General features: G+C 35.2%; 1 non-coding gene across 1 annotated transcript; it reads left to right on the top strand.

The window, feature by feature from the left end:
* The first annotated feature begins 20,098 nt into the window (after nucleotides 1-20,098).
* LOC133820561 (small nucleolar RNA R71) lies at nucleotides 20,099-20,205 on the top strand. The gene has a single exon (XR_009886966.1). It is a non-coding gene; the product is annotated as a small nucleolar RNA R71 (small nucleolar RNA).
* Nucleotides 20,206-21,418: the final 1,213 nt, after the last annotated feature.

Here is a 21,418-nt window from a genome sequence, read left to right as displayed (position 1 = left end):
ATCCGCGGACACGCTATATTTTCAATTTACCACGAGCTGAATACATCGTCGAGCTCGTATCATGGAGGTTGTGCCTTATAAATATTATAAGCTTGTGCTTATCAATTTATGCATCCCTAACTCGTACAACCATCATTAGAACCATGCTGTCAATGTGGAGAATACCTGGACTCATAGGTTATTCCTTCCATGCAGTTATTTGCCAACGGTACACGTTCCGAGTAAAAGACTAAATTAGGATATATATATATAAACACTAACTAGTTTTTATTAAAATTATTTACAATATTTTGTACTAATTTTTTAAATACAATTATGTCATACATTATATTAAACATCTTTTATTTTTATTTTTATGTTATTTTTTATTTATTTAAATATATATATGATAATTATAAAATATATAATAAAAATAAACATGTATACAACTTTTAAAATTAAGCAAACTATATATATTTACGTAACTAAATAAAAATATATATGAGATATGTTTTTAATTTTTCTTTTTATGTTTAAGTAACAGTACATAGTATTTTTTTAAACTAATATTATATTATATAAGATATAATATATATATAAAAAAAACCAGTTAAGTTATATATGTTACAAACCGAGAATTTCTCGGTCATCTTCTACACCAGCGGCAACAACTACAACGCAAGCACCATCTCAGGCGACGGCAACGGCTGCGCCACTACCGCCGCCACCACCATCGACGACAGCACCACAGTAGGTCTCTAGTCAATGGCATTGATTCTCCTCCTCGATGCCGCTTCACGGTGGTAACTTGTTCGAGCCCGAGAGAGTCTTATTAGAGGAAAGCTCTCTGTTCTTTGTATTTCACTCAAATATATCAGTACAAGAAGAGAATTAGCCATATATATATATATATATATAAGCTAACAAGAGTTTGTTTTAGACAAGAGACTGTTACAACAGAAAAGTTATAAAACTGTTACAATAACTAATTAACCAATAATGGTTATAACTTTAAAACTCCCCCTCAAGATGAAGTGTAGAGATTTCTGACACTCATCTTGGATAACAATTCCCTGAAGTGAGTTGGAAACAGAGCTTTTGTGAGAAAATCAGCAATGTTATTTTTGGATGGAACATGAATGAGCTTGATGGAGCCATTGTGAACTTTCTCTCGGACAATATGAAAGTCTATTTCAACATGCTTTGTACGCTCGTGAAAGACAGGATTTTCGGAGATGTGAATGGCAGCGTTGTTGTCGCAAAAGAGAATGGCAGGCTATTTGTGATGAATGCCAAAGTCTTGGACAATATTGAGTAACCAAGTGAGCTCACATGTTGCGTTTGCCATGGCCCTGTATTCGGCTTCAGCTGAAGATCTAGATACTGTGACTTGTTTTTTTGATTTCCAGGAAATAAGAGATTTACCAAGAAATATGCAATAGCCTGTGACAGACCGTCTAGTATCTAAACAAACCCCAGTCAGCATCTGAAAAAACTTTAAAATGGAGATCATGAGCAGTAAAATTGGATTAAGCATAAGCAGTTAATTGAGGCTGACTATTTGATGGGAAGAAAAGGCCTTGACCAGGACTTCCTTTCAAATATTGGAGAATCTTTTGGGCTGCCTTTAGATGAGGTAATCTAGGTAAAGATAAAAATTGACTCAACCGATTAACAGCAAAGGATATATCAGGCCGTGTAATGGTAAGATAAATCAACTTGCCGATTAAGCTTCTATATGATGTAGGATCGGTAAGGGCATCCCCTTCATCTTTGCTTAACTTTAGATTAGGCTCCATAGGTGTGGATGAAGCTTTAGTGCCAAGATATCCTGTATCACTTAAGAGCTGTAAGAGAAAGGGTCTTTGAGAAACAGAAATGCCAGAGTTAGATCTGCCTATTTCAAGACCAAGAAAAAAACAAAGAGGACCAAGGTCTTTTAATTTGTATTTTGAGTCTAGGTGAATTTTGAAGTCATGAATAGCTTGATCATTGTTAGTGGCGATGACAATGTCATCAACATAGATCAAAATTGCTATAAAAACACCTGACATATTTTTAATGAAAAGAGAATGATCTGAATGTGATTGTTTGAAGCCATCTTCAATTAAAGTGGAGCTGAGTTTAGCATACCACTGTCGAGAGGCTTGTTTTAGGCCATATAGGCTTTTGTTTAATTTACATACCGGATTAGAAGGAAGATTCACCTTAGGTATATATCCTTGGGGAATATTCATATAAATTTCCTCTTCTAAATCACCATGTAAAAAAGAATTATTAATATCCATTTGATGTAAAGACCAATTAAAAGTGGCGGCAAGAGCTAGAAGAAGTTTTAAAGTATTGAATTTTGCAACAGGAGCAAAAGTGTCAATGTAGTAAATACCTTGTTGTTGCGTACATCCTTTTGCAACGAGTCTAGCTTTATATCTGTCTATGGCTCCATTGGGTTGACGTTTTATTTTATAAACCCATTTGCTTCCAATGGTATGTTTGTCGTGAGGAAGAGAAACTATTTGCCAAGTATTGTTAAGCTCAAGGGCAGTAAGTTCGTCCATCATAGCTTGTTGCCATTCAGGCATGGTAGAAGCTTTGGCATACGTAGAGGGTTCTGTAGTAGTATGAGCAGTAAGAATGGCTGCACGAAAAGAAGGAGAAAATCTGTCATAAGAGAGATATTTATGTAATGGATGAGCAGTAGATGAAGTAGAAACACTATGAGTACAGATATAGTCATTTAAATGACTTGGTCGAGTAGTAAGACGGCCAGATTTTGTGTGTACAGGTAAAGCTTGTGAAGTGTCATCCTACTGGGAAGGATTATTTTTGGCCAGAGGAGATGAAGCGGAAGGCATGAGAGGAGGCCTGTATGAAACAGATTCTGATTTTGGCAGCAAGGAGTTATGAAAAAAATTGGTGATATCAACATTATGGTGAGACTTATATAGAGGAAAAATATCCTCATAGAAAATAACATCTTGTGAATGGTGAACTTGTTTTGTTTCAATATTAAGAAGAGTGTAAGCTTTCATACCTGTAGGATACCCGATGAAGATGCAAGCTTGAAATCGAGGGGTGAATTTATGTTTTTTGCTGTCAAGAGTAGACATATATGCAAGACAACCAAAACTTCGAAGGTGTGTATAGTTAGGAACTTTATTATGAAGTAATTCAAATGGAGTTTTGAATTTTAAAAGAAAAGATGGTGTCCTGTTAATGAGATATGCAGCTGTAATGACAGTATAATTCCAATATGATAGTGGAAGATTTAATTGAAAAGCAAGGGCACGAGCTACATTCAAAATATGTTGGTGCTTTCTTTCTACTACTGAGTTTTGTTGAGGTCTATCAACACATGAATGGTAATGTTGAATTCCCTTAGTAGCATAAAAAGATGTCAAATTGAATTCCTTAGCATTATCAGAACGAATGGCTTTAATTGTAGTGGAAAACTGAGTGGAAATAAGTGCAAAAAAAGCTGGAATTATTGTTTGAACATCAGATTTTAATTTTAACATATAAAGCCATGTAAATCTAGTATGATCATCAACAATGGTGAGAAAATATCTATACCCTTCAGTAGTAGTGACTTGAAATGGACCCCAAATATCAATGTGGATTAAAGCAAAGGGAGTATCAGATATATTGTTATTGCAAATAAATGGCAGTCTCTTTTGTCTAGCAAAATGACAGATTGAGCAATGCCTATCATGAGATTTATCAGTAGAAAAACTCAGATTTTTATTGATGTTATTAGAGATTAACATTGAAGGATGACCTAGGCGATTATGCCATAGGTTTCCATTAGTACATACAGAATTATTGGAAAAAACATTAGAACAAGAGGAAATAGATGACTTGTCTTGATCAATTATATAGAGATTGCCAACTCGATTAGCCATCCCAATCTTGGAAATCCGAGTATGGTCCTGAATGATGCAATGGCAGGCAGTAAACAAGAAAGAATGAGCATAAATTTTCAGATGTGCATTAACAGAAAATAGATTGAACCTAAATTCTGGTACATATAGAACATCATGAAGAGTTAATTGGTCATTCAAGTGTATTGTCCCTGTTTTGTGAATCTTAATATGCAAACCAGTGGGTAAAGAGACAGTGTTTGCAATATTAGTATCATTAAAAGAGGAAAAACAAGCAAGTTCATAACAAATATGGTGGGTAGCCCCACTATCAATTATCTAATGAGATGATGGAAAAGAAAATGAGTTACCAGTAATGTTGGAAACCATTGGCTGAGTTTGGGGGGTGGAGGATTAACTCTTCTGAAGTTGTTGGCTGAGTAGAGAGATAAGGCTCTGAATTGAGGCATTGTTGGCAGTAGCATCAATTATGGGAGGGGTCATAGTGGTACTACCAGTTTGGTTAGTGACAGTAGCCAAGTTGATATTTGCTTTAGGGTTGTCATCATTGCGCCTCTTGTCACCATATCCCAGAGGAAAGCCATGGAGGAAGTAACACTTTTCTTTGAGATGTCCTGGTTTGTGGCAATTAGAACATGTTGGGCGCATTTTCTTGGGCCGGGTATTGGTAGTTGGAGCAGCACCCACCAAGTTGTGATTAATAGAAGAACCAAGTTTTCTTTGGCGTTCTTCTTGAATGATCATGGAAAAAACTTTGGATAAAGGGGGAAAGGGATCAATCAACAAAATCTGAGCTCTTACAGCATGAAAAGATTCATTAAGACCTGTTAAAAACTGTAAGACTTGATCTTGATTCAAAAAATGAAAGTTATCAACAGAGGCAGCACAAGGACAAGGAGTTCTAGGCTTTTATTGATTGATTTCATCCCACATTGATTTGAGTTTAGTGAAATAAGCACTTACAGAATCATCACCTTGATGAAGACTAATGAGACATTCATTGAGTTCAAAGATTCTAGGGCCATTGCCTTGGTCGAATCTGTTATTGAGCTCCATCCACATGGCTACTGCAGTATCCAAGAACATAATGCTACTCTTGATTTCTGGAGAGACAGAATGTATAATCCACGACATAACCATCTGGTTGCAACGAAGCCAGGCGTTGAAGTGAGAATTAGATGGAGAAGGTTGTGGGAGGGAGCCATTGAAAAAAGCAGTCTTGTTCCTTGCCCCAATAGAAATTTTAAAATCATGGCGCCATTGGAGGAAATTTTTGTCTGTGAGAGGAGGTGAGGCAAGAATAAGACCGGGATGATCACCAGTCCCTAGAAAATATGGATCGTCTTCATGAGTTGGACGAGGCAGAGGGGTACTGAGCATGGGTGGAATTGGAGTCTGAACAGTCGGTGGTTGTTGTCCAATCGAGGAAGGATGGATTGGAGGTTGAGCGACTGAAGGTTGCGGTCCAATCGGAGACGGAGCAACCGGAGATTTGGCAATCGGTGGCTAAGTTTGTTCTGGTTCTTCTGGTGTGATGGGGCCAAAGCGATTAGAGTTAGAGCTCGCATGACCAAGATTTTCAGTGGCACCATTAGAGAGGTCTGGACCGGTTGAAGGAAGATTTCGTCTGGTGCGAGCCATCAACACCGGAGGAGAAAAAAAGAGCAATCAATCGAAGAGGGTAGTGACTTCTGATACCATATTAGAAGAAAGCTCTCTGTTCTTTGTATTTCACTCAAATATATCAGTACAAGAAGAGAGTTAGCCATATATATATATATATAAGCTAACAAGAGTTTGTTTTAGACAAGAGACTGTTACAACAGAAAAGTTATAAAACTGTTACAATAACTAATTAACCAATAATGGTTATAACTCTAAAAAGTCTCGGCTCTGCCACCATTAGACGATGCAGCCACCACCGCGATGAAATCTTCCATAGCTGCGTAAATGGGTTTATGCGCCTTCGTGACCACCACGGTAACCAGAGCCATGACGACCATTTCTTTGAGCTGTCTTCTTTTGGCGATGTCGACAGGATGTTTGACGTCCAACTGAGATAGTTTCGTTAATGTGGTGTTTTGTGAACGACTTTGGCTTTTCTTGGACCAGCAAACACCAAGCTAAAAAGCTGTTTTCTTCATCAACAATAAGACACCAAGATTGTCTTGGTGTAGCACTTGCCGAAGCTTCGCTGAAAAGCGTAAGAGATTGAGATAGTCTCAATTTTCTCTTCTCCTTCTGCACCACCAAAACTCAATGGCAGCCATAGCTGCTCCCCGATATTGAATGTTGCCATGCATATTGTTTTTGGGCTTGGGCCTAAAGTGGTATTTTTGAACTATCTCTTGGCCCAAGTGTTATTTTTAGAGAAAAATAAACCAAATAATATTTTTAAATTTAATTTAAAAATAAATAGTATTGATGAAATACTAATTAAGTCCAAATATTAATTTTGTATAATTATTTGGCCCAGCATTATTTTTATGAAAAATAATAGTCCAGTGGTATTTCTGTAATCAAATTTAAAATTTATGGTATTTTTTAAATACTTTTAAAAATAGATTTTAATAATTTTTTAAAAATAATGAGTTTGACTCGTTGGATATTGGAGAAGTTATAGAAGCTCAAGCATCATGGAAAAGAAGTTGAAGAACCATTTTTTTTAATAGATTAGATTATTTTATGGGTTGTAATTATCCTTAGAGACCTAGTCAAATTCCAAATGTGCTTTTATTCTATGTTTATTGATATGATTGATAACATGTTCATGCATATAACATGTCATACATGAATCTCATACTGTTTATATTTAAAGCATGCATCTTATTTGATTAGAAACATATTTTAAATAGGATTGACATAATTGATTATTTGTTCATGTTTAATGTGATTAAAAGGAAACACATAATTAATTAAGTTTAATAGTTAAACTTGGTAAGTCACACCTAATGGGCTTTTGCTTTATGTTAGACACATAAACCAAATTTAATAAATGTGATTTATTAATAATGTAAAATGCATTAATTATAATCTAGGTTCACCTAATAGTTTTATGATCAATTTAAAAACTGATTTAAAATGTTAAATGAACACATGCCCAATGTGCTTGGTAATTAAAGTAATTTACATATATAAAATTAATTTTATCCTAATTAAAAAACATAGGATGTTTTCAGAAAACACATATTTTAAAATAGTGAGTGGGAGAGGGAATTATGACAATAAGTCTCATGGTCTCCATTATTAGTTGAACACCGAGAGACATAGGAAGGGCCTCGTGTCGCCTCCGTTTGCGGCATCCCTAAGGAAAGGCTTCTGAATATGTTTATTTTATCTCAAGGTTGACTTCTCCTACGTGAATAAGATCAGTGATGTAGTTCAAGTGTAACTGAACCTAAGGCACACTCTTGAGTAAAGTCAATAATCTAAAATAATGGGTTACACTCATAAAAATGGAATTAGGCTTTCGAGCGGACTAGTTCATATTGGCCAAATTAACGGTTGTCCGCAAGTCGAAAGAGAATATAGTTGATTTTAAGTTTCCACTTATGAATTTGAGATTGTCTCAAAATTAATTTGAAATTAGTTTGACCTACCCTAAGGTTGGTCCATTAATTGTCAAATTAATTTATCGTGGTTTAGTAACATTTGTTTTTTATGTGTTATTTTGAAATTGTTGCATTCATGCATCACGTTTACTATACGAAAACTCGATATTTATATTTGATTATATTAAAGATATTTAGTCTATTATTTCAACAGTCAACATCTTCAATTAATAATCTCTTTATTATTGTTGTTTTACTCAACAAACACAAATTAAAATGGTGATAATTTCATGTTAATATTGTATTAATGTGAAAAGCATAAGTTTTTCATGAAAGAGGAATGTCCTCAAGTGCCAGCTGCCATAGCAATTAAAGAACAAAAGAGAAGTACATTAATTAGATACGATATGATGAAAAGGCTCGTGATTACTTACTGTTAGGCATGCATAATATTTTTTATGAAGAAACATGAGAGATGATAATTGCATATTTTGATATGTGATTCTATACATATTTTGATATGACAAAGTAATTTTGATTACATAAAGCCAATAATTTTTATTCAGTCTCCAATCTTGCAAACGAAACAAAAAGTAAATTTGAATTACTTACTTTAAAGCCTTTTAATGGGAGATGTTTTGTCATCTTGGATAGTTGAATAGAGAGCCACTAATTGTGCTTATTATTCTCTGTGGAAACTTTTTTTTTTTTTTAAAGAAGTTTGATGAAGGCAATGTGACTATGAGAGTTGGCAATGATGTTATTGTTTCTGAAAATCTAACGAATGATCGATAAATAATTTGGAATTATTTAAGTAGATAATCCTGGATTAAAATGACATAAAGTTTCTCAAAGTGATGATACACATATTTGGCGTCTTAGATTAGTACATATCAATCTTGATAAAATATACTGGTTATTAAATGATATTCCTTTAAGAGTGCCAACAGTTAACACTCTTCTAGTTTGTATATCCTCTCTGGAAAGATAAATGACTAAGAGACCTTTCTTTGCAAAGGGCCAAATTAATAACAACTCCAATCAGTACATAGTGACATCTACAGTCCTTTTATTGTACAGGCAAAAGAAGGTTATGAATACTCATCACCTTGGTTGATGTAATGACCCAACTACTCTAGACTTTGGACCATTACTAATTTCTATACTAATCTTACGAAAACATACATTTGAAATAACATATCTTTATTTCAAAACTGTAAGGTAAAGGTTTAAAACTATATAAAATTCATAAGTAGGACATTGGGATCCCATTGTTTGAAACAAAACATAACTTTGACATAATGAAAACTTAATTAAAACTTATTACAAACCAATTTCGGAAAAATACATAGAAAACAATAATTAAAGAGACTTCATCCTCGAATCGAACGCTCGGTCCATCGATTCCATCCCACCTCAATACACATCCCAAGCTTCCAAGAACCTTTCCCGCCACCAAAGCTATTTTCCTGCACATATAAACATAAAGGAGTGAGCCTAATGCCCAGCAAGAAAAACCTAACACGTAAATAATATACAGAAAATTCATATCGCAACATATACTAAAGCATATCATACAAATATGTCACATATACTATAATGGCCATTATTACTTGGGGCTCGTAAACTAAACAAGTCATATGCCCATTAGATTTGTGGGGCTTGCTAGCTAAGCAAGTCATATGCCCATAAATTTATTGGGGCTTGTTAGTTATACAAGTCATATGCCCAAGTCTACAAACATACATAATATAACATATAACATATAACATAACACATAAATCGTAAGATAACACATAACATAACATATAAAATCCTATCCTATTTTCCTTTCCAAATATACTAGGATATGTGAATAGAATTGGGACTTTGGAACACTCCTAAAAATCATCATAGAAGGGTGAGTATATTAATGAAAAAGGGATGAAAATAATGAAAGAACTATACCATCGAAAATATACTTACCAAGAATCTTATGTTCAAGATCTTAGATTTCCTAACCAAGAATAAAGAATAGAGTTAGGATTTTGAGTAGAAAATTATAAGAATAACACAAAAATGAACTAGAATAATGAATACCTCGGAAGCTTCTATCACCGAACTACACCTCGAACCGAAAAATACTATGAACCTTACTTCCCGAATGTTTATTAAGCTTATAAAGTTAAAGCTTATATTCCCAACCCAAGTGTTTAAGCACTCAAAAATAACCTAGCAGCTTGCAGCCTCTGAACTTAGCTTGATGAATGAATAAATGGCTGGGTACTAGGTTCTATTTATAGAGTTCAAGAATGAAAAGATCTTCATTTAACTTGAATAAAATAATGGCTTTTTAAGTGAAAAATATTTGAATTATCGTTCAGCAGAGGCTGAAGACTCGGTTAGAAAGATGCTGGACTTATCAAGAGGTTAAGGAATAAAATGACAATGATTTCAAAAACATTCAAAAATCCTTCAAAGGAGCCGATATATCGCCCCTAGTAGGTGATATATCGCCTGGGCTAATATGTCCGAGGCTTGTCGAGGTGATCGTGTGAAGTTACGTGTTTTTCGTATCCCTGTATGGTGATTTATCGCCCCCTATAGCTGCGATATATCGGCATACGCTGAATATTTAAACACGAATTTGCACATTTTCAGCCTAATTTGAATTGAGTAAATAGCCTTGACTAAGTCCTCTAACGATTTCAAAGCTGCTGACAGACTCTAGGATATTCACATATTGATCTTAATAAACTTATTCCTCAAAAATACTTAATTATCATTAAACATACACATGACAAGTGTTACTTTCTTATTGGGTCTATCTAAACCTTATAATATAATAAATATCACCATCAATATCAGTCATATTAATCAAACCTTAGGTTAAAATTAATATTCTTAAACTATAGGTTAAACTTAGAAAATCTACAAGTGTTACTACGAGTGTCCAATTAAATCCTGGTCTGAACCAAAATCCACAGTCATAAAAATACTACAATTATTACTATTGCTACTAATATCTAACTAGCTAAGTAAAGTTCTTGGACTCTACAGTTGACGATTATTCAAGATACGTATATTTATACCTAATGCAAAAGAAATCTTAACTTTTAAAATGTTCCAAGAATTCCAAGCAAAAGTTGAAAAGTTGTTAGGGAAATCACTTATAACATTTCGATCAGATCGAAGAGGTGGATACCTTGATTTGAGTTCAAGGATCATCTACCGGAGAATAGAATTCTATCCCAACTCACAGCACCTGGAACACCAATACAAAATGGTGTGTTTCAGAGAGGAGAAATAAAACCTTATTAAATATGGTTAGGTCATTGTTAAGCTATTGATCGCTACCACTCATATTTCGTGGAAATGCACTTCAAAGATCGGTATATATTTTGATTATAGTTCTGTTCAAGTCTATGGAAAGACACCTTTAGAGTTGTGAAATAACACTAAAACTAATTTATGCCATGTTCGCATATGGGGGTGTACCACTCACGTTTTTCTTTGAAAACAAAGACTGGAAAGTTTGACTAATAGTCTGAAGTTTGTATATTTTTTGGTTATGCTCCCTAAACAAAAGAAGGTTACTTTTATAGTCTTAGTAAGGAAAGAGTCTTTGCAACCTTTCTCGAACTTGACCAGAAAGACAAACTTTAAACCTCAAAGTAAATTTGTACTTGAGGAAATTGGATCCTAATAAGATTAGTTAATCTATATCACCATGTGATGTGCAACATCAAGAAACCGCTAATTCTAGTCAGAATACCCGAGTGCCTTGTTGTAATGGGAGGATTGTAGGACAACCTGTTCGCAATGAACACGAGACATAAGTTTTTGTGTTAAACAAGAACTAGGAAAATCCATTTACTTTAGAGAAGGTAATGGATGATTTTGGCAAGATGCCATGAACAAAGAAATGGAATCAATGTATTCCAATTCTATCTGGAAACTTGTAAGATCCACCTGAATAAGTCAGACCCATTGGATGTAAATGGATCTTCAAGAAGAAAAGAAGATGTATACTTGAAAGCACAAACTTTCTGAGACAGACTTGTAGCCTTGCTCAAGTCTATACACACTATTTTATCTATTACCGCTAGTATTTGACTATGAGATTTGGCAAATGATGGTCAAGAAAGCATTTCTGAATGACTATTGTGACAAGACCATCCATATGGTAAACCAGAAGGGTTCAAGGAAAAATACCAAGAACAAAGGGTTTGTATGCTGCTAAGGTCCATGTAATGAACTAAAGCAAGCATCTAGGTCTTGGAATCTTTGATTTGATGAAATAGTGAAAACGTACAATTTTGAACAAAACTTTGACGAATCATGAGTTTATGAGCACATCAAAGATAAGAAGGAGATTTATATATTGATCATATTTTACTCATTACAAATGATGTAGAAATATTATCAAGTGTTGAAGAAATGGCTAGCTGAGAAATTCCAAATGAAATATTAGGAAGGAGTAAGTTATGTTTTGGTCATTTAGATCCTAAGGATCATTAGAACAAAGCTCTGGCTCTGTCTCATGAATTTTATATTGATAAGGTGCATATGCGTTTTAATGCACTGAACTCCAAGGAGTAGTGTCTTGAGACACCTCGTGAGGAAGAGGATATGAGATAGATTCCCTATGCCTTAGTTGTAGGCAGTCTAATGTATGTCATGTTGTATACGAGACCTGGCATATGTTATGCAGAAGGGATGGTAAGTCATTATTAATCCAATTCCAGATTGGTGTAAAGCACATTCTCAAGTATCCTAGGAGAATGAGAAAAAATATAATGATATACTCGGGAGTGAACCTGGACCTCGATAAAGTCACTGATTCTGATTTTTAATCAAACAAAGATGGTCGAAAGTAGACATCAAGGTTAGTGCACCAAGTGGCGTGAATTTTATGAAAATAATGTCAAAACAGAACCTCATGGGTCTGTTAACCAAGACTTTATTTTCCAAGTCTTTTCAGGGACTTGTACTAAGTATAGGGTTGAAGAAGATGCCTCATTCGCTTTAGGAAAAGTGGGAGATTATTGGGCATAGTGCCCTTAAAACAATGAAAGTAATTCATTATTTATGAAATTTATAAAATAAATATTTGTATATATAATTAATGTTTATTATTATTGAATGACATTTAGATAAATAACAGAAAATTCCTAATTCATTAATGTAGTTATAATCTTGTATTGGTACGAGAGGATTAAGATTACAGATAATGAATTAAATAGTCTACAATTTATATTAAAGTTTTTGAATCTTTAATTAAACACTGCTAGTACGGTCCACTAGTATTATGAATACATGCGATCTAGATCCTGATCACTGGTGTAGTAGGACATCTTAGTGGATGTGCTTTATACAATAAGATTGTATAGGACTGGACCAGATATGTATTTAACTCTTTATTAAAATATCGTTTACTATAAAGACGTAATGTCCCAAATTTCCTAATATGGCTTAGTGCCTTGATTAGGGGACCAGGAAGGCAATAATTAGTTTATGGTATCATTATGTGATAATATGCATGATTATGTGAGTTATATTATTATATGACTAATATTGCGTGTTTAAGTGTATTAAATATGTGTGTGGATATTATTATGCTGTTTCTTATTAGAAGGATATTTTTGTAATTTTGACCCATTAGGGGTATATTTGAATATATGATTATATATTTGTGATGTATGATGAGACCACATTATTGTGTGGATATATTTGGATTATTCAGCATGAGATGATCTTAGCGAGCAAAGTAGCGGTTTGGTCATGACGGGGTCAAATACCAGGCTCGGGGCGAGCCTAGGGGTAATTTGGTAATTTAGCGCATTGCTGGGAATTTTTGGGTAATGCAAATTTTATTTGGAGATAGTTGAGATTTATTTAAAGAAATGGTGAATTGTGGTGGTAAAAGACCAAAATAGCCTTAAGGGCATTAAGTGGCAAATTAGGGGCTTAAGGGAAAAGTGGTTAGTTTGATGTTAATTTAGTGAGTTAGTCACTTACCTTTGGCTGAAGGAAACCACAAAGCAGCAGCAAAAATAGAGCTTCCTCCCTCTCTCCTCGCGATTACTCTCTCGCTCTCCTCTCTTTGGATTTCTTTGAGGAAAAAGCTTGGATTTAAGGTTGGGTTTATACCTTTTTGGACCCTGTGTTTTTTTCCATTACCTATTTGGACCCTGTGTTTTGACAAATTACTTTTTGGACCCTATGTTTTGTAAAATGGTTAAAATAGAACCCTAAACCCAATTTTGGTCAATGTTTTCTAAACTAAAACCACAAATAATTTACCAAACTAATAATTCAGAACAAAAATAAAATCATTCTACTTAAAAACTGTGTTGTTATATTCAATTTTTTCTTCATCAAAATTGAGTTTAGGGTTCTATTTTAACCATTTTACAAAACATAGGGTCCAAAAAGTAATTTGTCAAAACATAAGATCCAAACAGGTAATGGGGAAAAACACAGGGTCCAAAAGGGTATAAACCCTTTAAGGTTTTGAGCTAGGAAATTTTTAGGGTAAAGCTAGGAAGTTATCTCAGTCATTAAGGTATGGTTTTAACCCTTGATTCTCTCTGATTTTTTTTTTTTGACTTTTTACTATGTACTTGGTGTTCTTGAGTTTTACAAACTCAAGACTTGGATTATGAGTTCCTATGGAGATTTAGGGTATTTTTTGTTGTTTAAATGTTGCTAAGCTATTGGGTAAACTGTTTGGATGATTGAAATGTTGATTTGAGGGGCTGGGGACCCGTTGGGGTCAGATTTGAAGCTTTGAGGTTTGGAGAAATTCTGGGAAAAACCCAGAATTTTTGTTATCTATCATTGGCGCTACAACACCATTGGGTCTCTGCCTTTGGTGCTATGGTGCCCGGTAGGTGGCGCTACAGCGTGGGTTGAGTGGTCAGGTTGGCATTTTTGACTTTGGCAATGTAGCGCCTAGTAGGCAACGCTGTACTATTTTTCGGGGCATGACTTTTTGTACTTTTTGGGGTTTTGGCCCGAGGGCTTGGGGAACGATTCCACCACCTTGTTTGGTGGGATTGGAGGTCCTGAGAGTGCACGATTGGTTCTGGGATTGGATTTTGGAAATTAAACTCATTGAAGCACTGTTTATGGTTGTGACTAGGTTACCGCTAGGGCTCGGGACAAGATCATGCTCAAAGATCGTTTATAAATATAACTTGTGCTTGGACCAAAGGTAAGAAAATTGCACCTAGTATAGGATACATGTAATTATGGCTTGGCCTGAATTATTGAACAAGAATATGAATAGGGTATGAACGCCTGAGAATGTGCATGATTATGATTATGCTTGTGATTGTTGATTAAGCATGTTGAATGATTAGTATTTGGATATCTAATATATGATATATGCATGTCTACATTATCTTATTGAGAAAGGCTTGACTTATGAGTTAAGGACGGCAATAGCGCGCTGAGAGCTGGTCGTTTTGGTTAGGCTAACCAAGAGAGCATCAGATGCTTGTCCAACCCAATAGTCGTGGAAAATACAGTGCCAGGTACGTTCGGCCAGCTCCAAGGCTGGTTATATAGGGGATAGGGAAATGGGCCCCAAGGTGACTTATTAGTCCCATATCCTAGCACTGGGCCCCAGCATTGAATTATTAGTCAAGGACGACCTTAGCAAGTAGAGTGCTAGTCGTAAAGCATTGAATTATTAATCAAGGACAACCTTAGTACGCTGAGTGCTGATCGAAAAGCATTGACTTATGAGTCAATGACAGCAATAGTACTGTGAGCTGGTCGGTATGGTTATACCTAATCAGGAGCGTGATATACGCTTGAACAATCTAGTGGTCGTGAGAAAACTAGAGCGTCAGGTACCCTAGGCTAGCTCCAAGGCTGGTTATACAGAGGATAGGGCAAAGGCCCCCGGGGCAACTCATTAGTTCCATATCCTAGGGCATCGAGCCCCAGTATGATCTATTAATCATGTATTTTGGGCATTTGACCCTATTGTGAAAAATCCAACACGCAAGTATACGTATCGTTTCCCAAGTAATAACTCACGTGAGTGAGATCGTTCCCACTTGGACTGTAGCTAAGTACCAATTAATTGAATTTTTGTTTCTACTAGGCTATTGAAAAATGGATTGTTTAAACTAAATAATTTAAGCAATTAATAAATAACAAAACAATAAACAAGATTCAATCAAGAAATGAAATATAGGGAAATTAATTTCAATTGCTTCCACTTCCTATTTCAATAATGCAAAATAATTTTCCTTCTTCTTCTAATGTGATGGCAGATTATAAAATCACCAATATTCCTATTCAAACATAAAGGTACTAAATTTCAAGGTAAAATACTGCATTTTTGAAATAAATTACACAAGCAATGAGCATTAAGCAATAATCTAAAGCCACACAAGCTACACAAATACTTTCGTTTTGCATCAAAACTTATGTTTATTCGATTAGAGCATTCCTAATATTCACTTTTCAGATTTCATATTAGAATCATAGATCATGTAAAAGTTGGCCAATCTAAACACATGTATTGAGCAAAAATATGAATAAATCACATATCAATAGAAGAAAGAAAAAAAATATTGAAATTGCATTAATCCATAGAAAGCTTCAGACAATCTCCAATAAAAATCTTAAATTGGAGTTTAGTTCATAATCTCCATTAACATGTTCTTAACTGATTCAAAAACAAACATAATCAAAAGCAAAAAAATAAAGAGAGAAGAGAATAAACTAGTTGGGATTGTCACGATCCACCAACGCTTGCTCCCATCTTCTTTTTCTCCTTTTTCTAGGTTTAGAGCAGTCTGAATATCTCCAAAATCACGACTCCCTCTCATTAAAACGATGACCTAATTCTATTTTTCTCCCAAAATGAAAAAATTTCCCTTAAAATTCTGACACGTACGGACATCAGTGTCGCGATGCCAATTCCTGCGCCGTGGCGCCACTCTGAAATTGAGACGTCTCAATTTTTTTGAAAATGGGCCCACCACGGCTCAAATACACCCTAGCGCCACGACGCTAAAAGTTGCGCCGCGACCCTAATTCAGTCTGGGACATCGGCTCCCAATCTGTGATCGTTCCTCGCCGTGACCCTAATACAATTTCAGCAAAACTTGAATAACCCTTCAGTTTAGCATATTTTCCCCATAATCCACTCCAAATTCCCAAACACATATGCTTAAACCTGAAATCAAGCAAAACAAGCATGAATCCGCTCCAAAAACACATAAACCATTAAAAAGACAATGATAAAGACACTTAAAAAGTAGGTTAAAATTAGCCTAACAAACTCCCCCAAACTTGCTTCTTTCTCGTCCTCGAGTAAGGAAACGACACATTAAACTAAAACAAATAGACATGACAAGTTAAGCCTCCAGTCTTATTTAAACCACGGCTTCACCACTCACAAAACTTCAACTGTTGAACAACCATTATTTCAATTCAATAACTCCAACAATTAATATGAATGCCTCAATTGGAAATTAGATTATACCTTGCAAATAACAAATGAATAATTAGATAACACCATACATGCCCCACTCATTCCAACAGTCCACTAACCAATATTCAATAAGTTTGTACACTTACCTTTCTCCACTAATGTCAACAACACATGTTATGGAATCAAAAGAACTTCAAAGGTTCAAAACATGTTGGCTTAGGTAAAGGTAGTTGGAAACATTAAGGCTTCATTATACCATAAGCACATCAAAAACCAATCAAACAACCCACATTGCATTCAATTACCATCCCCTAATTCACCCACTTTGCATCGATTGAGAACTCATAATCAATGCTCCAACATCACTTTATTTAATTATTTATCACTTTTTTTTTCTCTTCTTCTGCTTTTGTTTTTTCTTTGTTTTTTAGAAGAAAAATATCAAAATTTAGTGATGTTGCAAGTACTTTACATTTTACACTTGTCTCAATCGAGAAATTACATCATTCACCCATCATACAAACACTTTTTACCCAATTACAATTCGTTCCCTCAAACTTATTTCTAAGCTTATGGCATAATTCACAGGACAGGGAAAAATAATAATTGGTACATTTTTTGCTTAATGAAGTGGTTAAACAATCAATCAAGAAAGTTAAGGCACAAATAGGCAAACTAGGGATAATAATGATAAGGGTGAGCTTGAAAGGTCCAAACGTTCCAAAAGATTGCCTAAATCATATTCCAAAACACATGTCATCAAGGATTTCGTCTCAAAAGGCAAGCAATGCAAGTTCTATCCTATTCATCAATTCATACCTCAAACCAAAGTAACAAATGTATAACACAATCCACTTATTCACATTTGCAACATATACTAAAATTTCTAAAAGGCATCAAAATTAATCCAAAGAGTAATCAAATTAAGCACACGGTTAAACACAATCTACATTTTACAAGTGACAACAAACGACAATTATTCATATCATCAGCTTAACTTTTGACACACACAACAACTAAAACAACAAAATTAAACAACAAAATTTTAACTAAACTAAACTAAAACAAAGAAGTCAGCCCCTCCCCCAAACTTTATTTCACATTTTCCACAATGTGAACATGACAAACCAATAGAAGAGAACTTACCTGAATGAGCCTTAAAAGGAATTCCCAATGTACCGACGTTGCTCTAGTCTTCAGTGTTACGGCTCTAATGTTTTTTTTTTCACATAAAAATAACTAAAAAAAACTAAATAAAGTCTAATTAAAAATCAAAACTGAAAACAACAACTAAAAATAAAATAAAATAAAAGTAAAACCAAACTGTTCATACTTCAAAACTAAAATTAAATTAAAAGATTTGGGGTGCCTCCCAACAGCGCTTTATTTAACGTCTTTAGCTGGATGCTCACTTCTATACACCTTCAACTTGGGTCAAGTTCACCCCTTGCATCCTTGAGAGCCATCTTGTCATACGAGGAAAATTCCCTTCTACTGTAGAGAATATTGAAATTATCCCCAATGTCATTGAAACCTTCAAACTTGCCACACAATAATCTTTTCATACGACGTCGAATTGTTCGAATTCGTTCTTTGGTGTTCTTCTTCTTTTTACCAATTGATCCTTGACAATCATTCACCACATCAATTCTACAATAGGTAGGAATTTCAGTTGCTGCAAAGACTTTAAAACTTATTTTCTCATTTTGGACTCACAACCTTAACTCTCCTTTTTGTACATCGATTAAAGCTCTTCATGTGGCTAAGAATGGTCTTCCCAAAATAATGGGAATGTTTGCATCTTCCTCCATGTCAAGAATTATGAAATCAGCAGGGAAAATAAATTTACCCACATTCACCAAGACATCCTCTATCACTCCACGAGGATGCTTAATCGAGCGATTCGCCATCTTTAAGAAAATCGTTGTAGTGTGAGTTTCTCCCAATTTTAGCCTTCAAAAAATAGATAAAGGCATTAGATTCACACTTGCCCCTAAATCACATAAAGCTTTTGTTTCGACTGAGCCCCTATAGAACATGGAATATTGAAACTACTCGGATCTTTAAGCTTGGGAGGTAGTTTCTTCTGCAAGATTGCACTGCACTCCTCAGTAAGTGCCACTGTCTCATAGTCCTCCAACTTCCTTTTCTTGGCCAAAATTTCCTTCATGAATTTAACATACCTTGGCATTTGCTCTAAGGCCTTCGCAAATGGGATATTGATATGCAGTTTCTTGAATATTTCAAGGAACTTTGAGAATTGCTTATCAAGGTTGTACTTGCGGAGCCTTTGTGGCTAGGGAATGTTCATGTGGTGATCTATGCTCACTTGTGGTGCAGATTCTTTGGTTGGGAGGTCTTCAGTAACCTTGTTTTCACCTTGCTTCTTTTCCACTGTGCCCTGTGCCTGTTGATCTTGAACCTTGTCTTCATCTGACTACTCCACAATTTCCCCTTCATATTTCTTCCCACTTCTCAATGTAATAGCCTGGCACTGTTCTTTTGGATTGACTTCAGTGGTGATAGGCAGGTTACATTGAGTACGGTTGGCCATAAGAGTAGCCAATTGCCCTATCTGAGTATCCAAATTTCTAATAGAAGACCGTGTCTCAGTCATGAATTGATTAAGAACATCAGACTAAGTATCAGTCTATCTCACATGATTCTGTTGTTATTGCATAGGCGGCTGAGGTGGTTGTTGTTGACGCCTGAAACTCTATTGATAGAACCCTTGAGGTGGTTGTTGAATTGAGGATTGACCTTGTTGATCATTCTTCCATGAAAAATTGGGATGATTCCTCCACCCTTGGTTAAAAAAGTTTGAATAAGGGTTGTTGTTGTTATTTTGACAAGGAAAATTCCCAATGGCATGAGCTTGTTCCAATGGCATGTTATTTACATCCGCGTATTGGCACTTTTCATAAGCATGAGGACCCCCACATAATTCACACATAGTCTGAGCTTGCATCACGGGGGCTGCCATTGTACTGCCTTGCAACTGTTTACTCAAAGCCTCAACCTGAGCAGTTAACTTAGATATTGCATCAATCTCATGCAAACCAGCCACTTTCTTCGAGTTACCTCTCTCACTTGGCCACTATTGATTATTAATGGACATTTCTTCTAACAAATCATACGCCTCATTGGCGCTCTTCCTCATAAATGCCCCACCAGCTGTTGCATCAATGAGTGTGCGAGTGGTACCACACAACCCATTATAAAAGTTATGGACTAACATCCATCTCTCTATCCCATGATGCGGGCACTTCCTTATCAGATCTTTAAATCTCTCCCATGCCTCATATAAAGATTCATTATCCAGCTGGTAGAAATTGTTGATCTCCCCCCTTAGCTTAGCTGCCTTAGCTGGGGGAAAGAACTTGGAGAGAAACTTCAGTGCAAGATCATTCCATGTATTGATTGAGTTAGGTGGAAAAGATACCAACTAACTCTTGGCTCATTCCCTCAGAGAAAATTGAAATAATCTGAGTCTGATTGCATCATCACTAACTCCATTCATCTTGAATGCCTGACAGAGCTCAACGAAGTTAGCAAGATGCATGTTTGGGTCTTCAGTTGGTATTCCCCTAAACTGGACAGTGGATTGAACCATTTCTAGAATGGAAAGTTTTATCTCAAAATTGTTGGCATCTATAGTGGGTGGTCTGATGCAAGACTGAACCCCTGTAATGGTGGGCAATACATAATCCCTCAAGTTTCTGGCTGGTTGATTCTGGCCATTAGCTTGGTCTTCAACAACACCCCTATTATTACCATTTATCGGATCTACCATTTCTACTTTAACCCTTCTTTCACTTTCAGCTCTTCTTTCCAATCTCTTGTTCTTTCTGTTCAGTCTACAGGTCTTCTCTATTTCAGGATCAATAGGGACTCTTGCAACAGGTCCAAGACGTCACATAAACTACCTGTACCTGAGATGAGAAAATTTAGACAATGACAGAATTAGTGAAATTGAAAAGAAATACCAAATTAGAATAAAATTCAATTATTTCAATATTAGCTAACCCAGTCCCCGGCAACGGCGCCAAAAACTTGTTGTGAAAAATCCAACACGCAAGTATACGTATCGTTTCCCAAGTAATAACTCACGTGAGTGAGATCGTTCCCACTTGGACTGTAGCTAAGTACCAATTAATTTAATTTTTGTTTCTATTTCGCTATCAAAAAATGGATTGTTTAAAATAAATAATCTAAGCAATAAATAAATAACAAAACAATAAACAAGATTCAATCAAGAAATGAAATATAGGGAAATTCATTTCAATTTCTTCCACTTCCTATTTCAATAATGCAAAATAATTTTCCTTCTTCTTCTAATGTGATGGCAGATTATAAAATTACCAGTATTCCTATTAAGACATAATGGTACTAAATTTCAAGGTAAAATACTGCATTTCTGAGATAAATTACACAATCAATCAGCATTAAGCAATAATCTAAAGCCACACAAGCTACACAAATACTTTCATTTTGCATCAAAACTTATGTTTATTCAATTAGAGCATTCCTAATATTCACTTTTCAGATTTCATATTAGAATCATAGAT

Source organism: Humulus lupulus, chromosome 2, assembly GCF_963169125.1.
Source record: "Humulus lupulus chromosome 2, drHumLupu1.1, whole genome shotgun sequence".
In the NCBI taxonomy this organism is placed as follows: domain Eukaryota; kingdom Viridiplantae; phylum Streptophyta; class Magnoliopsida; order Rosales; family Cannabaceae; genus Humulus; species Humulus lupulus.
This window is presented reverse-complemented; position numbering and strand designations above follow the sequence as displayed.